The following is a 17,870-nucleotide window of genomic DNA, read 5'->3' on the forward strand; positions in this document are numbered from 1 at the left end:
AGCAGTGATACTTGGGCATTATCTGTGAGTTGAAAAGTTAAAAGTATTTCCTGTATGTTTTTCAATTATTCCATTCCTAATACACACACTCTTTTATTTCCGCTGAGAATGACCAGCCGCATAAAATAATAAAGTAAGAGGAAGAGAAATAAGAAGGAAGTGAACATTTTTGGATGAGAATTTTAATATGTAATGTATCATTTTATGTTTAAAATAATACTTATATGTAAATAGTATACCATAACACTATTTTTTCCCAAGAAGGAATTTATGGATTTGGAGTTTAGGGAAATTTCCAAAGACTGGAATCCACCTATGGACATCTACAAATTTATCCATAATCTTTCCTCAGTATCAGAGTGCCTCACATTTTGCATTATTTAAAAAGAATAATTTGCATTTTTTGTTTTAATAATACTAATTCATCTTCTAGAAAGTATTAACATTATTTTAAATACATCCATTATTTAAACCAAAATCACATAGAAATGAATTTTGTGAAATAAAAAGTAAAATGCCCTATCTTCCCGTCCTCATGAAATACATTTTAGAGAAATTATTATTATTATTATTTTTTTTTTTTTGCGGTATGCGGGCCTCTCACTGTGGCCTTTCCCTTTGTGGAGCACTGGCTCCAGACACGCAGGCTCAGTGGCCATGGCTCACGGGCCCAGCTGCTCTGAGGCATGTGGGATCTTCCCGGACTTGGGCACAAACCTGTCCCCTGCATCGGCAGGCGGACTCTCAACCACTGCGCCACCAGGGAAGCCCTAGAGAAAATTTTTGACATGTTGTCTACATATGTAAGATTATAATTTGCATATTCACACGGACAATTCTTATTTTCAAAACACAAAGTAAATTATACTCTATACATGTCTTGTCTTCTTAATGTAACTATATAAAACATATACTTCTATGACATTAAATGAAGAAACAAGTCATTCTTTCTCATTTTTAGTGATTTCATTGTATGACAACAATAATTGAATTAATCTGTAACTTTCTGTTTTTTGGTTTTTGGTCAATTTTATTCATCTATCAAATCCATCAAATATAAGTGCAAAATACATCAGCTTTTTAAGAAAATAAATATTATCCTGTAACAACTAAGAAAATCATGAGACAGAATATTGTCAACATTAAAAAGAGTTCCCTCTTGCTTTTTGGAATTCAGTCCTTCCCCACACAACCTGGCCTGTGATAAAACTGATTTGCTATCATTATCATTTTGCCTTTCCTAGAATGTCTGATACATGGTATTATATACCATGTAGTATTTTATAAGTGACTTCTTTCACTTAGTGTAACACTTTTGAGATTTACCCATGGTTTTGTTTGACTTGGTAATATATTCTCTTAAATTTCTGAGTATTCCATTGCAAGGACAGTCCACAAATTATTTATACGTTCATCAGTTAATAGAAATTTGATTCTTTCCAAATTGAATAATATTGCTATGAATAGTTGAGTACATCTTCACATAGACATGTGTCTATTTCTCTTGAGAAAATATTTGGGAGTAAAATTACTGAGTCACATGGTAAGTGTATACTTAACTTTATACAAAAATGTCAAAACATTTTTTACATGTGCTTGTACTATTTTGTATATGGACCAGCGATATACAAAAGTTCAAGGTGCTTCACAACCGTAACCTTACCAAAACTTGGCATTGTTAGTGTTTTAAGTTTAGTCATTCAGGTGAGCATGTAATGGTATTTCATTATGGTTTTAATTTTCATTTTCCTAATGACTAATATTTTTTAGTAGCTTTGTGGTGATTATGCTTTCCATATATCTTCCTTGGTGGATGTCCGGCCAAACCTTTCACCCATTTTTATTTATTGAGTTGTTGTTCTTATTATTATTGATTCATAGGAGTTATTTATATAATCTGGATACAACCCTTTATCAGTTATATGTTTTTCAAATATATTCTCCCAGTATATGGCTGGCTTTTTTAATGCTTAAAACATTGTCTTTTGAAGAGAAAACAGTTTTTTTTCATTTTGCTGAAGTTCCATTTACTTATTTATCACTCAGTTACACAGTCTAGGATTTGAAGTATTGTGAGTGGATATGTTTCTCCTTTTCCCAATCTTTGGGAGAAAGCATTCAATCTTTCACTATTAAAAATTTTGTTAATTTAAAGCTTTTCATAGATGCCTTTTATCTGATTGAGGTATTTCCTAATTTTATATAGCTGATTTTTTTATTACAAATAGGTGAATTTCTTTCATATGCTGTTTCTGCATGCATTGGGTAATTTCTTTCTTTTTTTCTTTCTTTCTTTCTTTTTTTCTTTCTTTCTTTTAATCTTAGTGCCTTTGTGTGGTTTTTATAGCCTGGTAGCTGAGTAATTCTAGCCTCATGGATTAAATTGGATATTGTTCTCTTGTCTTTGATATTTTAAAAGATTTTGTGTAGAACTGGTATGATTTTTTCCAAAATTTTGTAGAATTCATAAAGGAAGCTATCTAGACTTGGGGGGCATTCATTTCATTAATAGATAGAGGGCATTCACTTCTTGAGTAAGCTTTGATGGTTTGTGTATTTCAAGGAAATTTGCTCACACTGAGCAAATTAACCAGTATAATTGTATCATATAAACTGCCATAAATATGAACACTGAAGGAATGAGTACAAAACCAAAAAGTATTTGGTAGAGAAAAGTAGAATTTGCCTTTCTGTTTGTATTTTGGGAAGTTGTATGTACTCAGCCAAGAGAGAACAGAAGACCACCTTCTGCCTAAAGCAGAGGTGAATTATGAAGTCGACTGAAACAAAGCTAACCTCATTCACAATTTTATTAAGGGTCAGCAAGCCTGTGCCTGAGAAATTGAGTAGTCATCATTTTTGTCCAGGTGCCACTGAAACCATCAAGTCCTCTTGAAGCACATAGTGTTTCCTTATCTAAAGAGTTAAAAATTATTAAGTATTACATTTATTACAACCTTCTCACAATATAAATCTCCAAATGATTAATAAGTAATTTTCATATCTGATGGAATCACTGAGTAATGACCCAAATGATCCAAATCGTAAATGATCCAAAACTCAGAATTATTTAAAAATGTTGAGCATAAGTGTCATAAATTTTAGCTACAAGTACAGACAGATAAATGAAACTTAACACCATCCATGCACGACAAAGTTGCTCCTTTAAGAGATACACTGCTGCATATCCCCTTCTCTAATATGTAATAATAATAGTCAGTCATCCCTTTTACGGAACACAGCAAAGTAATGGGAACATACAGCCAGAAGTATAGTCTAGTTACTTTGGAGCACTTTTTTATTTATTATATTTTTAATTAAAAGAATACTTGCCTATGAAATAAAAGCATTTCCTCCACCAGTGGCAACTGAAAAGTGCCTCAATTTAACGATAGTGTTAAATTCTGTATAGTTTTCCATCGTATCTGAAACCTTTCAACAATATGAGATTGTTTCTGGTGTCTGTTGAGAACAAACGTTTGCTCGTGAACCAGGTGAATTATAGGTCTAATAGTGTGGCACGTTTACTGTAGAGGAAAGCTGGGAAATTCAGCCAGCCTTTCAGAGAGAGCTCTTAGTTTGCTGTTAGCAGTGTGGGCAACAGCATTTTACCTGGCAAGCCTCATGTCATTAGGTACATAATTCTTAATTACAAAAAATCATCATGGAGTTAAAAACCTATAGGGAAATTAAAAGACCTGCAGCAAAAAACCCTGATAGGGAGATCTACTTTACACAACTTAAATTGACTTATGTTACCCGAACAGTCCTGATGATTTGGAAAGTCTGTCTTTTTAGCATTGCAGACTAGTTGTAACTATATAGTTCATTAGCTTAAAAGATATAGGCATGTTCAAATTGAAAAAATGCAAAGAGCACCTGATTAAGAGATTAAAAATAATGGTATATCAACTTTCTTTAATTAGACTGTGAATTTCTTGAGAAAAGCAAACTTTCTCTTCCTAACTTTTTTTTCAAGTTTTTCTTACCTAGTGTTCTCAAATATTCAGAAATAAAAATTTCCCCTTCAATTCAGAGAATAAAGTTTCCATTAGGCATTAAGAGGGTCCTGCAAGTAATGTTTTGTGTTAAAGTCACCAAAGAAAGTGGAAAGTTAATGGCATTTTGAAATGCATTTTTTTGTGCTACCAAGTTTAATTTTGTGGGCATGGATACAATTATAACACAATTCCTGATTATTTGGCATACCGTCAGGGATGTATAAATTGAAGTAGTACTTTACTCACTAAGAAAAATGTATATATGTAACACATTTATGTATGATAAGAAGATTGAACTTTGGGAGAAGAAAAAAGAAAGAATAGCACTAGTCACAGGACTTAGTACAAGGAAAGATGTAAAATTAAGTACTAATAAGTGTATCGAGGCAATAATGGACAAATAAATGTGACTCAAGGTTTATGGAGCTTTATGAAATTTGTCACCAGTTCAATGCAAATTGTTTTGCGCATCAGAGAGACCATTAGGACACTGTGCCCATAATGGAAAACTGAGCTCCTGTTATTAATAGGCATTAAAATATATGGAAAAATACAGAAATGATTGAAGTAGAGGAGTAGGTTTAAAAGGGTGGATTCAAATCCTGGGAAGTTTTAGGTCTTGGTCTTGAGAGACAGTCAACTCCATCAAGCTGCTCATAGAAACTTAACTTAGTACAAAGACTCAGCACTAAGGAAAAGAATCCATGAATGAAGAGCAGAGCGATGACTGAGAATCAAGTTGGTTGTGGGATATGGTGGAGTTGGTTTGGAAGGAAATAGCCTAAAATGTTCTTCTTCATAATATTCATTGAATATCATAATCAACCTTAAAACAGTCTCAAATATCACCACAGCTGTGAAGGGTTTGCTTCTTTCCCAGAAGCTTACTTAACACTCACTTCTCAGTATTTACACTGTTTTTCCCTTCTGTTTATCAACTGTTCACGTCTGTTTCTTGCATTGGGCTATGAGCTTTTCAAGGTTGGAGACGTCTACTTATCACCCAACCACCATGAATACACACATAGTCACTAGCATTATATCTAGGAAGTAGTAAGCCCTAGTAATATAGATATTTGTTGAATGACTTTTTTTAAATGTTTGAAAAAATTACCATAAAAAATGAGGTCAGATTTCAGGTTTCTTACAGTCACTTTTTGTAGCCTACATAATTACTAGTTTTGGGGAGGCTTCTTTTTGAAAATTTCCCCCAAACTACTATGCCTGAACCTTTCAGACTATTACCTGCCAACCAATCTTTACAAATAGTGAAAACAGTCTATCCTTATCCATACTGTACATTTATGCCATTCACTTAAACTGAAGAATATGGGCAAATACTAGAGTTAAATAACTTTTGAGACTTCATTTGGCTACACACATCCTTACAGCAACATTATAAATTATAAGATGATAAAATGTCTCTTTTATTTATTTATTTTATTTTTGTAGAAGAACTAAACAGGACCACACACAAATACTTCTCCAATTAAAAGGAGAATCTTCCTACTATCAGTGTGATCTCTGACTCATCTCTCTTAACTTCCTGCACTTTTCATATTATGTTATATAATATTCTTTTTTTCTTACAATATTGCAATTCCTCAAGTACAGGAGATGTGATTAATATGTGCAATGCCACCTACATTAGCATTATATATCATAAAGTCACTCATATTTGAAAACTGTGACCACTTTTTCTCATGATTTCTAGTTAATTTGAAACAAAGTTTATAAATCCAAAGACCTCTTGGGAGTCAAATCACAGCCTTAATTTCTCGGCACACGTCAAGATAAACATTGAATCATTTTTCTCTCATTTCTAACAAATGCCCCTTACCAATATACCCATTTTGACCATCATCTAGTTCCACTGCTATTTCCCATTGATTTTATTTGCATCAAAATTCTACATATTTTATTACTTTCATTACAAAATGTAAAAGATATTTTTTATATGTTCAGTTATTTGCCCTCTTCTTAGACCATATGAAAATTTCATTCTCCCCACAAAAAACAGATAAAGTCACAGTGGTACCCATAGCAGCTAGATTGTCTGTGACAGCTGACAAACAAGCTCTGGGAATGTTTCAGAGAGGAGGTCATGTATCACATTAGTATGTTAGAATCACTGGGGAGAAAGTTGATGCTAAAAATTACCTGTTATGTCCCTGTCTTATTTTACTAGATCATAAGCACTTCGAGGACAAGGGGAACAAGAGCTATGTCCTTTTCATTTCCTATCATCCATGAGTCACATAGCACGTGGGATACAAAAAGTATATAAGACAAGTTTGTTAAATGAAACTCTTGAACTAAGGATAGGCAGGAGGTTGTAACAGGAAGGAATTTGTGTGACATACAAATGTGTGACTGAGCATGGACTGCAAGCCAGAAAAGAGGCTCATGAAGGAATGTGATGACATTATACAGTGTTGCAAAAAATTATAGTAAAATGAAAATAAAAGGAGACAACTGGAATTTGTGATTGCAGTTTAGACATCTTTCTATATGTTAATTGGTCATGTGTCTTTCCTACTCTTTGAAATATATGTTCATATCCTTTATTCTATGCTAGGTTTTTTTATGCTGCTTTTATTGATTTTTGTAAATTCTCTGTATATTCCTGATATGAATCCTTTGTTGGATGTGTGTGTTTAAATATCTTTCCCAGTTCATAACCTATATTGTTACAATATTTATGTGTGTTTTATATTAATGTGGTCAAATTTATGAAACTTTTCTTTTACGTCTTACTTATGAAATCCTTTCCTACATCAGGACCAAAAGTTATTCACCTATATTTCCTATGAGTTTTTAGTTATTGTTTTTGCCAAACAAAACTTAATTCCAGCAGGATTTGAGTTTATATATTTCTGTATTTCTATTTATATATCTATATATCTTGGGACTAAAAAGATGAAGATCAAAGCTGATGAAATATATTAGTATTTAACACAAATCATGTTTTAGAAATAAATTCCATCTGAGGTTAAAGAGGCTTGCACAATTAAATTAGAAGCATGAAGTTCATATTAGCACCACGTGGTTTTTATAGGACATAATAGAAAATAAACATTTGGTTCCTTGTATAATTCTGATCACAGAAACATAACTTCTGGATATTTGGAAGAAAATCAACTAGGTTTCAGGTCATTACAAAGAAAGAAATACACAGCTTTCAAGAATGGGTGTGCAGGCTTCAAATTCAAGTTATAATGCCACTAATGACATGTAAATAAAAGGTGGAGAAGCAAGACTAATTTGGGAATGACTGTAGGCAGTTCTTTGACACAGATAGTTCCAGAAAGGCAGTTAAAAGTGCAAAGAGAGCCAAAAGATGGATTTGGGTTGGGTGTAAATAAGTACTTCTAAATATTAGAGTTTTTGATTCCTTTTATTTTTTTGGTTTCTATAGAACAATTAGTTTTCCTGTTGACTCTAGATTAATCAGTGACATTAATCAATTATATAATTACATATCAAATTTCTTTACTTGTTTAGCAGTTAGTCAGTATGGAAGTGTGAAGGAAACATGATGGGAAAAAAGCAGAGTTTACTGTCTGTCCTGTTATTCGAGGCAGCTACCTGGACAGGACAGAAAGAGCCCACATTGGTAGTATGTGGCTTAGCTGCTTCTGGAATTCCCTTAGTGTCATACCTACTGAGGCCAAGGATTATTGCAAAGAGGTAACTTTTGTTTCAGCTCCCTCCAAATCCAAATTAGTTTAGCACAACTCTCAACCTGAGGTAAGAATGGAGGTAAAAGACAGAAACTGCTGGAAAGGAAAGTATCATACATATCTGGTCTTTTTTTTTTTAATACTCTTAATTCTTAATATTTCAATATAATAATGAATATAATTTCAAATTTGTATTTTTTAATTTAAAGGTAGCCACTAGCATAACAGGAGAATGTTTTAAAATTTAGAAGCAAATGTAGAACAATGATGGAGACTGAGATCTCTGGAGCCTCCAATCTTCACTTATTTCTAAAAATTTTTATATTCTTTTTTTTTTAAATCAAAGTATAGTTGATTTACAATGTTGTGTTAGTTTCTGGTGTGTTAGTTTTCAGCAAAGTGATTCATTTATACATATATATGTATTCTTTTCCATAGTCTTTTCCATTATGGTTTATCACAGGATATTGAATATAGTGCCCTGTGCTGTACAGAAGAACCTCATCCCTCATTTATGACGTAAGTAACTTGAGCATGTGCATTCAACAACTTGTGCCTCTGGTTCCCTATCTGTATAATGGGGGTAATGATGAAACCCACTTCATGGGGTTATTGTGAACATCAAATGAGTTAACATATGTAAAGAACTCAGAGAAGTGTCTGGTGTTAATTAAAATCATTTAAAATACATTAAAAATTGTTATTTGAATATCCAAATGTATAAAAGAAAAAAAGAGGAAGATTTAATCAATTTAACTGAAGTCAGGAGAGGGGAAAGAATAAAGATGATCATACTAAGAAGGCAGGATTCAAACAAAATACGTTAATAACCACATAAATATAAATAGATTACATGGTCCTATTATTTATTCATCTATTCATTTGTTAATTTTATAAATATTTTATATACTTGCTATTGTTAAGTATGAACATTCTAAGTACTATGTTATAAAGGGGACCCCTTCACACAGAAAAATTTCTTGTCATTGTGGAATTTTGGATTTAATGCAGGAGACAGAATTGTGCTGCCCAATATAGAGGCCACCAGCCACATGTGACTACATAATTTTAAATTTGAATTAACTAAATTTGAAAGAAATCAATGATTTAGTTCCATAGTCTCAGTAGCTACATTCAAGTGCTCAATAGACACACACTGTTAGTAGTTACAGTATTGGACAGTGCAGATAAATGACTTCTATTATTGTAAAACTTTCTATTGGAAAGTATTAATATAGAAGTAACATGACAGATAGCAAGTTTCAGTGCTGATGTGGGCTGTGAAACAAGGGAGGGTCATGTGATAGAGAGTGACTGGAATTAAATAAATAAATAAATAAAGCTGGCAGCATAACAGAGAGCAAGGTCACAGAATGCTTTTGTGAGGAGAAACAATACAAACTGAAATCTTAAACGATTATACCAGGCCAAGAGAGTCACCAGCCTGTGGAAGTTCATTCCAGCAACAGGAAGAACTATGCATAAATTCTAGGCATAGAACTTGGAAAAACTTAGAATGAAAAGGAGGTCCTTGACACATGGGCATGTGCATGAGGGAGAGTGTTGAGAAAAGAGGTTAGATAGGTAGGAAGAGACCAGATCAGGTGGGGCACTGTGGGCCAGGGTAAGGGATTTAGATTTCATTTTGAGTAAAATGCAAGGCTATTTTTTAAGTGATGCAAGTAAAACAAACAAATCAACATACAAATGAACTTTCAAACTGAGTTAAAAAAAATCTGTTAACATTTTATTGTCACGAAATTAAAAAAAATAATATTACAGCATCACTGAATATTATGTAATGGATAAAGTACCAGGCAAGTGAATATAAAACTACAAAAAAAAAAAAAAATGCATTGGTAGCAATACTGTTAAGCTGAATTGAAACCCAAGACAATAGAAATGGATAAAAAGCAATATTTTATAATGATTAATATACAATTCACAAACCTTCAAGTTTGTCCTATAATGTTCCATGTAAAGTATTGCTGAGTATTGCAAAGACAGCTATTTTAGTACAGAAATTCAACACATTTAAAATCATAATGAGGCATATGTTATGGGACAAATTGTGCCTCCCTCCCCAATTCATGTTGAAGTCCAATCCCCCAGTAGATCAGAAAGTGACTGTATTTAGAGAGGGGATCTTTAATGAGACAATCACATGATGTCAAATGAGAGGGCCCTAATTTAATCTGACAAGTGTTCTTATAAGAAGAGGAGACTGGACATGGACAGAGGGAAGACCATGTGAGACACAGGGAGAAGATGACCATATATAAACCAAGGAGACAGGCTTCAAAAGAAATCAACCCTGACTTCACCTTGATCCTGGACTTCTACTCTCCAGAATTGTAAGAAGATAAATATCTGCTGTTTAAACCACTCAGTCTGTGGTACTTCATATGGCAGCCCTAGTAAACAAATACAGTGCTTGAATAAATTTGAATTTGAATACATTTGAATAATTTGTTATATATATGTAACAAATATACTCCAAAAAAAATTAGAAGTGGTCAAAAAATATACACCTTCACAAAAGTTAACAATGACAAAAATCTACAGGTCTTTGCTTTTTAAATAGTAGAAATTATTATTTCTAAGTAAATAAAAAATGAATTTGGAGTTGGTCCTTCCCATTATTTCTTCCAATATACAAGTGCTCAAAATAAAAATTGGTTATTGTTCAACTACTTCAACTGGATTTTTTAGTATAGACCTTAAGAGTGCTCCCCCTTCCCCCCCACATCACTTAGTTCTTAAGCTGCCTCAAATCTATTCTAGAAAAGAAGGACATAATGTATATTCCTTTTTAGCACAAAATTCAGATTCACAAAATGACAGATTGATGCTAAGTATTTGAACCTGCATATCAGTAATCCTATGCATATGTGCATATACTCCAATGTTAACAAATTAAACTTGAAAATATTGGATCTTTTAAGAAAATTTTGGGCTTCCGTGGTGGCGCAGTGGTTAAGAATCCACCTGCCAATGCAGGGAACGCAGGATGAAGCCCTGGTCAGGGAAGATCCTACATGCCGCAGAGCAACTAAGCCCGTGCTCCAGAACTACTGAGCCTGCGCTCTAGAGCCCGCGAGCCACAACTGCTGAGCTCACGTACCACAGCTACTAAAGCCTGCGTGCCTAGAGCTCTGCAACAAGAGAAGCCACCACAATGAGAAGACTGTGCACTGCAACGAAGAGTAGTCCCCGCTCGCTGCAACTAGAGAAAGCCCATGCACGGCAACAAAGACCCAACATATCCAAAAATAAATAAAAATTAAAAACAAAGAAAGAAAATATTGTTTGTAATTGGTAAGTTGAAAATAAAAAGAGTCTGTATTAGTCCCAAGTTCTCCTGTTGTTATAGAATTGTGATGCTGCCCACCACTTTTAACGCATTTAAATAATAGTCACATCATACTATTGAATTTTCTTAATTGGCATATCTTTAGTTTTAGAAGTCCGCATGTAGATGGAATTGATGTCAAAAGGTCATGTAGTTCATCCTTCAGCTTCTGAACAGGAATCTATGAAAACTAATTCTAAAGAGATTCAGTAGGAGAGAGGTATCACCTTGCATAGGCGATAACATAGGCTGCTTCCGACCATTCATCTCTGTAAAAAAAAAATGCATAAAATGGTGTCTTTTCATTACAAACTCAAGTCACCCCAGACTGCATCTGAAATAATATAATCTAACTCTATATCTGTACTTTAAACAAAGTACATACAGGATTTAACAAAATGAAAAGGAAAGTATCTCTATAGCAATTCAGGACCAAAAAAAAAAAAACAAAGGCATTGAGAGGTATATCTTTACAATTCACTAACATTTTAATTAAGACTGTATCCTAACTTGAACAATGCTCATTCATAGCTCAGGTGTCAGTCACGTCATTCTTAATTTTCTTGTACTTGCAGTTCATATGATGAAAAGCATTATCATTATAAAGAAAACTAGAAAAAAAAAAAGCAAAGCATGCAAGATGAGTTCACCTTTTGGTTTTCATGTGAGTAGAGCAAATTACTAAATCTGTAGTTGCCAAAATGTGCACATATTTGTTAAAGGAGCAGCTGGTAATGTTGTATACAAGCTGTTCTCCAGAAATTAATTGTGAATATTAAGAATAATCCTGACCTGGGTCACAGCTGCACCAATTTATGTTTTCCTCCTAGACATTTATCAGGCCTGTCTTTTCTTACAACTAACTGAAATCAGGATGTCTCAGAGTTCATGATGAAAAAGCTGCCAATGTATTATGGACCTGTACAAGTAAGACATCTGTTTAAACTCCATGCTTTTGGTCTTTTCATGATTGTAGTATGCCAAATTACGAACACCATATGAAGCATAAAATTGCTCTGGCTCACCTTCTCTTGCAGGTAATTAAAAAGAAAAAATTCATTTAAATTACCATATTAAGCAAAATTTAGTAGCATATATTCAAGTGGTAGAAAGAGGTCTAATGACAATAATAATTTAGTGTATGGACAAAACAAATCTGCATGAAGTATATTGTCATATAGTGGCAATAAAATCAATCTAAGAAAATTATTTCTAGGAATATTTACCCCAAGTAGTTGCTGTTTTTTTTAGTATATTTTTATCTTCATTTCTAGTGAAGCAAGCCCCAGTATTTTATCCAAATAATAGTATATTTGTTGAAGGTAAATAATTTTAATTTTGCCATTTCTTTATGCAGAATAAAATATGGTAAACTGCCTTTCAAATTGTGAAATTCAGTGATACTTCAACATTGTCTTATTTTTTTCAAGTGTAAAAGTAATTATACCAAGCTCATAGAGTCTTTGTGAGACTCCGTAATAATATGTATAAAACATCTGGCATATATAAAAAAACGATACATTACAGATATTAGTTTTCAGAGGCATTAGAGAATCGTGTTTAAGAGCACAGTCACTGATCTCATTAAACACCTAAATCGTGCCCCATGGTATGTTTTTCTCTTGTAAGTTTGCTCTTCACCCTCTTGAAGTATTTCTTAATGTTTATTCTCATTTTTTTTTAACATATATATTTATCTATTCTTTTTCAGATTATCTTCCCATTTATATTGTTACATAACATTGAGCAGAGTTCCCTGTGTTATTCAGTAGGTCATTCTCAATTTTAAACATTGTCTTTCATTCTCAGATTTTGAGCTCAAAAGCACCCCCTCAAGTTCAGCATATGCTGGTGTCGCTGTCACAATTTTTAAAAATGACATTAAATGAGCTCTCTCTCAAACTTTTACCATCACTCTCCAAAACTGCCTGTATTCTCACTCTTTTCTCACTTCAGTAATACTGAAATATCTGTCCGTAATCTCACTCAAGGCCGTTATTCCTACTGCAGTTAGGACTTCCTCTTTCTTCTTTCTGATGACCCCTTAATGCTTGCATTTAAGATTTTCAAGTTCAGCTAACTTTGAAAGTAATTGTCTCTAAGCCATAGTGAAATGACAGGTTGTGATTATTATTTTTTTAAAGTCTTTGCAGAGGGCTTCCCTGGTGGCACAGTGGTTGAGAGTCCGCCTGCCAATGCAGGGGACACGGGTTCATGCCCCAGTCCGGGAAGATACCACATGCTGTGGAGCGGCTGCACCCGTGAGCCATGGCCGCTGAGCCTGCACGTCCGGAGCCTGTTGCTCCACCACGGGAGAGGCCACAACAGTGAGAGGCCCACATACTGCAAAAAAAAAAAAAAAAGTCTTTGCAGATATAGTTAGTTAAGGATCTAAAGACGAAATCTTCTTGGAGTTAGGTAGAACCTAAATCCAATGTCTGGAATCTTAATAAGAGAAAGGAAGGGGAGATTTAGACAGAGAGAGACACAGGCAGAAGAATGCCGTGTGAAGAAGGAGACAGACCAAGGAACATCTGAGGCCACCAGAAGCTGGAAAGATTCTTCCCTAGAGATTTCAGAGATCTGTGAGAGATCATTTCTCTTGTTCTAATCTACCCATTTGTGGTAATTTGTTATGGCAACCCTAAGGAAACTAATATATCCATGATCTATCATAAACTCACTTTTGAAAAGAAAAAAAAAAAAATTATCTCAGACATAATTTCCTTTTTTCCTTCTCATATTTCCTGTGGTAGGAAATGGGGAGGTAGGGACTAAGCATGGCTGGAAAAAAGTGGCATACTGGGCAGATTGGATCCATTCGAATTCATAATCTACAAGATCAGATGAACCTTTAGCTGGCTCAGCAATTTACTCTATTTCTTTGATAGATAGCTGTAAAATCACTCTCACAGTCCCCAAGGAAATAGTTCATATCACTTTTTCTCTTCCCAAATCTTTTAGTCCCTTTTCACCACTTCTCTTTGAGCTCATGACTTTTCATTATACTACGCTGACCAAACAGAAGCCATCTAAATTATCCATCCATAAATCCAGTAGACTACTAGTCTGTACTCCCATTCTTTTCTTCCATTTTGGTCATAAAATTTATGCTCCTATCAAAAATTAACCATTATAGTGTATCTTGAATGCCATACCCTTTTTTATTTTTTCTAATTTTTAAAATTATTATTTTTTTAAAATTTTTATACAATTTTAAAGTTACTTTCCATTTATAGTTATTACAGAATATTGGTTCTGTTCCCCCTGTTGTACAATACATCCTTGAGCCTACCTTACATCCATTAGTTTGTACCTCCCATGTCCACACCTCTATATTGCCCCTCCCCCACTCTCCACTGGCCATACCTTTTTTGTTTTTGCAGGGACTTTTCCTCTTTGGTTAACTCACCATTGTATTGCATCATCAGACTCTCTGCTCCTATTGTATCATTACCCACTGCTTACAAATATGCTTTTGTCTCATTCATCCTTCAAACAAAGCAAAATGCAAATCACCCAGATTCTTATTCTCAGTTTTTCTAGATGCTTTTTATCAAATAACATTGCTAGAATGTTTCTCTTTTGAATAAATGATGAAAATATATATTCCTGAGTTTAGTCCAATTATCTGATGTCCCTTCTCAGACATGTTTGTGTTACTCTTCCTTTTCTACCCAAATGTGAAAGTGACTTGGAGATAACTTTACTTTTTTCTGTCTCAATTTTTTTCATAGCTAATTATATCCAAATGTAAACACCTCAACCAAATTTATCATATACTTACACTAGCAATTTATCTGTCACCTCCACTAGAAAATCTCACGATATCCAACCTAAATCTCTCAGAATACTTTCTGTGGAAAAGTTTTTGTTTGATTTTCTCACTATGAAGTTCTAGGATTTCAGAGTATAACTACAACAGAGTAGTCACTCAGTAAAATCATTTGTATAAAAAAGTGGTTTATACAATAAATATAGACAGTAAATTGAGATTATATATAGTAAATTCATTGGGTAGGTTTTAATGGTCATTAAAATGAGAATAAATAAAATAATATAAAAATACATATAGTTAAAATATAGTCAAATGTAATGACCACTAAATATTTCTTAAATTTTGTTTATTGTAGTTATCCTCATAATTCTGTCTAATTGATTTCTATCTAAATGGCTGCAAGTAGAGACATTAAATGATAGCACAGTGTAACACATATTAAAATAACCAGATTGTGTTATATATATTACTCTACATTTAGCACTGGCTCTTCCATGTGGCAAGCATAACATAAAATAAATGTGATCAGAAGTATTTACTTTATCTCTAGTCAAAAACATTGTTTATCTTAAATGCATGGCTATGATTGCTCCACTGATATCTGTACTAATATTCCCAAAATAGACATTTTGTTCCATGTAAGTAAATATTGAGATTTTTTATTTGAAGTAGTTGGACCTAAAAAGTGCTGAAAATTCAACAGATCAAGAAACAGAGTCAGCATTCCATTGGCCTTGTCAGGTTTCAATTTCTTTGTATAATTCAAGGCAGCTAATAGCTTTATGTTGTGTGTGAGAAAAGACCAAAAAAAAAAAGAAAATCAGATTTACATGATATTGCCAAAATCTTTCAGAAGACCCATACATTAAGGACAGAAAGATGAATGTCTTTAGTTTCAGAGGGACAAGACAAGCTAGATAAATAAAAAGAGCATAGGATTGTTTATTTTTAGATACATATAAATCACATCTTAAGTGCTGCAAACTGATTTTTAAGTTTAATGTAAAAACTTAGAGACCCTATGATAACCTATTTGACCCCTAAAAATTGACTAGGAGCAATAGTATTTTAGGCCCCAAATTTCCCATAAAGGGAGCATGCACTGCTCTTTTACTGAGTCCTAAAGGAATACTGACTAAAGAAGGTGGCAGGAGCGGGGGAGAAGAATGCTGATAGAAAAGGAACACAGTCTTCTCTAAGGCACAGATACCCTGGGAAACCAAGAAGTGTGGGCATGGTATCAACTGCCTCCTGAGTGAGGACCACATAAAATTACTATGACAATCCTTTCCTAGACCTGACATGAACTAAGTTTTCCACATGATAATCTTAATCTTCCCCCCCAAAACAAAACATATTTCTGTAATAATGAATAGTTTGTTTATGTGTTTCTTAACATCTAGCCTTATTTCATAGAAGATGTTAGGTAGTCAAAGTACTCAGTTGTAAACCAAAGTAGAGCATATAGAAAGCACAAAACACCATTGTCCAAATGAGCATAAAACCACCCTGCTTAAATTCTTTAATCCATTCCATCCTGATAATACTCACCAACCTCCCCATGTTGAACTACAATCATTAATTATCAATGTGCTTTTTTGTAGTTTTTAATAGAAAAATGATTATCTTCTTAAATATTTGTAAAACTATAAACAAAGTGGCTTAAATACAGAGTATTTAAGGCTATTCTTTGGCTCTTAGGGTAAATGGATTATGGACTCAGAACAGCTATCACACTGTAAGTCACAAATCCTGAATTTTGGCTGCCATTAAAATGTCCATTTGTGCTATTCATTTTAATTTCCCATATGAATAATGCATAGTAGGCTTTAGAAAATGAAAAGAACATTAATAATGGCAGGGAATGTCTGAATTCTGCCAGACATCAAGAATTTAAATTATATCAGAACATTACTTCATTAATACTGAAAATATATATCTAGTACTTTAGAATTTATAATAGTATATATCTAGTGCTAGTATATATCTAGTACTTTAGAATTTATAATAAATTAGTCTCTATTAATTAGTTATTATTTAGAAAATGATATGTTCTTCTCCAAACAGAACATAAACTGTGCACTTACATTGGCAAAATTGCTATCAAAATATTAAAGCAGTTCAACTTATTTAGTCAAATATTTAGTCTGAGTTTTCTATCATGGTGAATGAATGTGTGTATGTATGTTTGTGTATGTATGTATGGGCCTCAATATCATACAGTTTGATATCAAACTGTTATCAGATAGATTTATGAGATGGTGTGACTCATAACTAGAATAATTTGTTACCCTGGTTTCATCTCCATATAGACATTATAATTCTTTTATTTTTATGTGGGTAGAGGTGGATCAAAATAATTTTTTTGTGTATAAACATAATCCTAATCATGTTAACTACTACAATGGGGTGAAGAAGTTATGGACAAGGGCCAAATTATAACCTCTGTTTGATTTAATATAACCAGTTTATAGTGACAAAATATTTTAACACTGATATAACTCCAAAATAATTAGACTTGATAAGACATTTGTTTTATTACATTCTTCAGGATATTTCTAAACATATAGGTATAACAGTTAAAGAACTATTAGTAATATTTAAATAGCTAATCACTACTGCAAAAGTGACAATGTGATACACTAAAATGTAATGGTTGTAAGTAAAGTTCACTTCCAAATCCATTTTGTGTCTTACTTTCTGTGGTTTGTTTTTATCTATACTCTTTCTCTTTGGTCTTAATATATTCCTCATGATCCTTCCTTGTACCTCTCTCTCCCTTAACTCTGGATGTGTGTTTTACTTTCTTTATATCTTTATCTTATCACTTGATTATTTCCACAAATTTTCTATACCTTTCTCTTGCTCATTATTTCTTAATACCTGCTGTTCTCAAATTTAATGTTACTAGCCATACATGTTTAATGAAAACAAGTCTGTAGGTTTACTGAGAATAATTAATCTTATGGATTTTGAAGAAATAATCTGGCACTTTGTAGACTGTAGTGGATGGATAAGCTAGACTTTTCCCCTAATAACATTTTCTCCAATTACTT

The sequence above is a fragment of the Aethalodelphis obliquidens genome, unplaced genomic scaffold (assembly GCF_003676395.1).
Source record: "Aethalodelphis obliquidens isolate GAN/ISIS:26980383/991018 unplaced genomic scaffold, ASM367639v1 scaffold16, whole genome shotgun sequence".
Taxonomy (NCBI): Eukaryota; Metazoa; Chordata; class Mammalia; order Artiodactyla; family Delphinidae; genus Aethalodelphis; species Aethalodelphis obliquidens.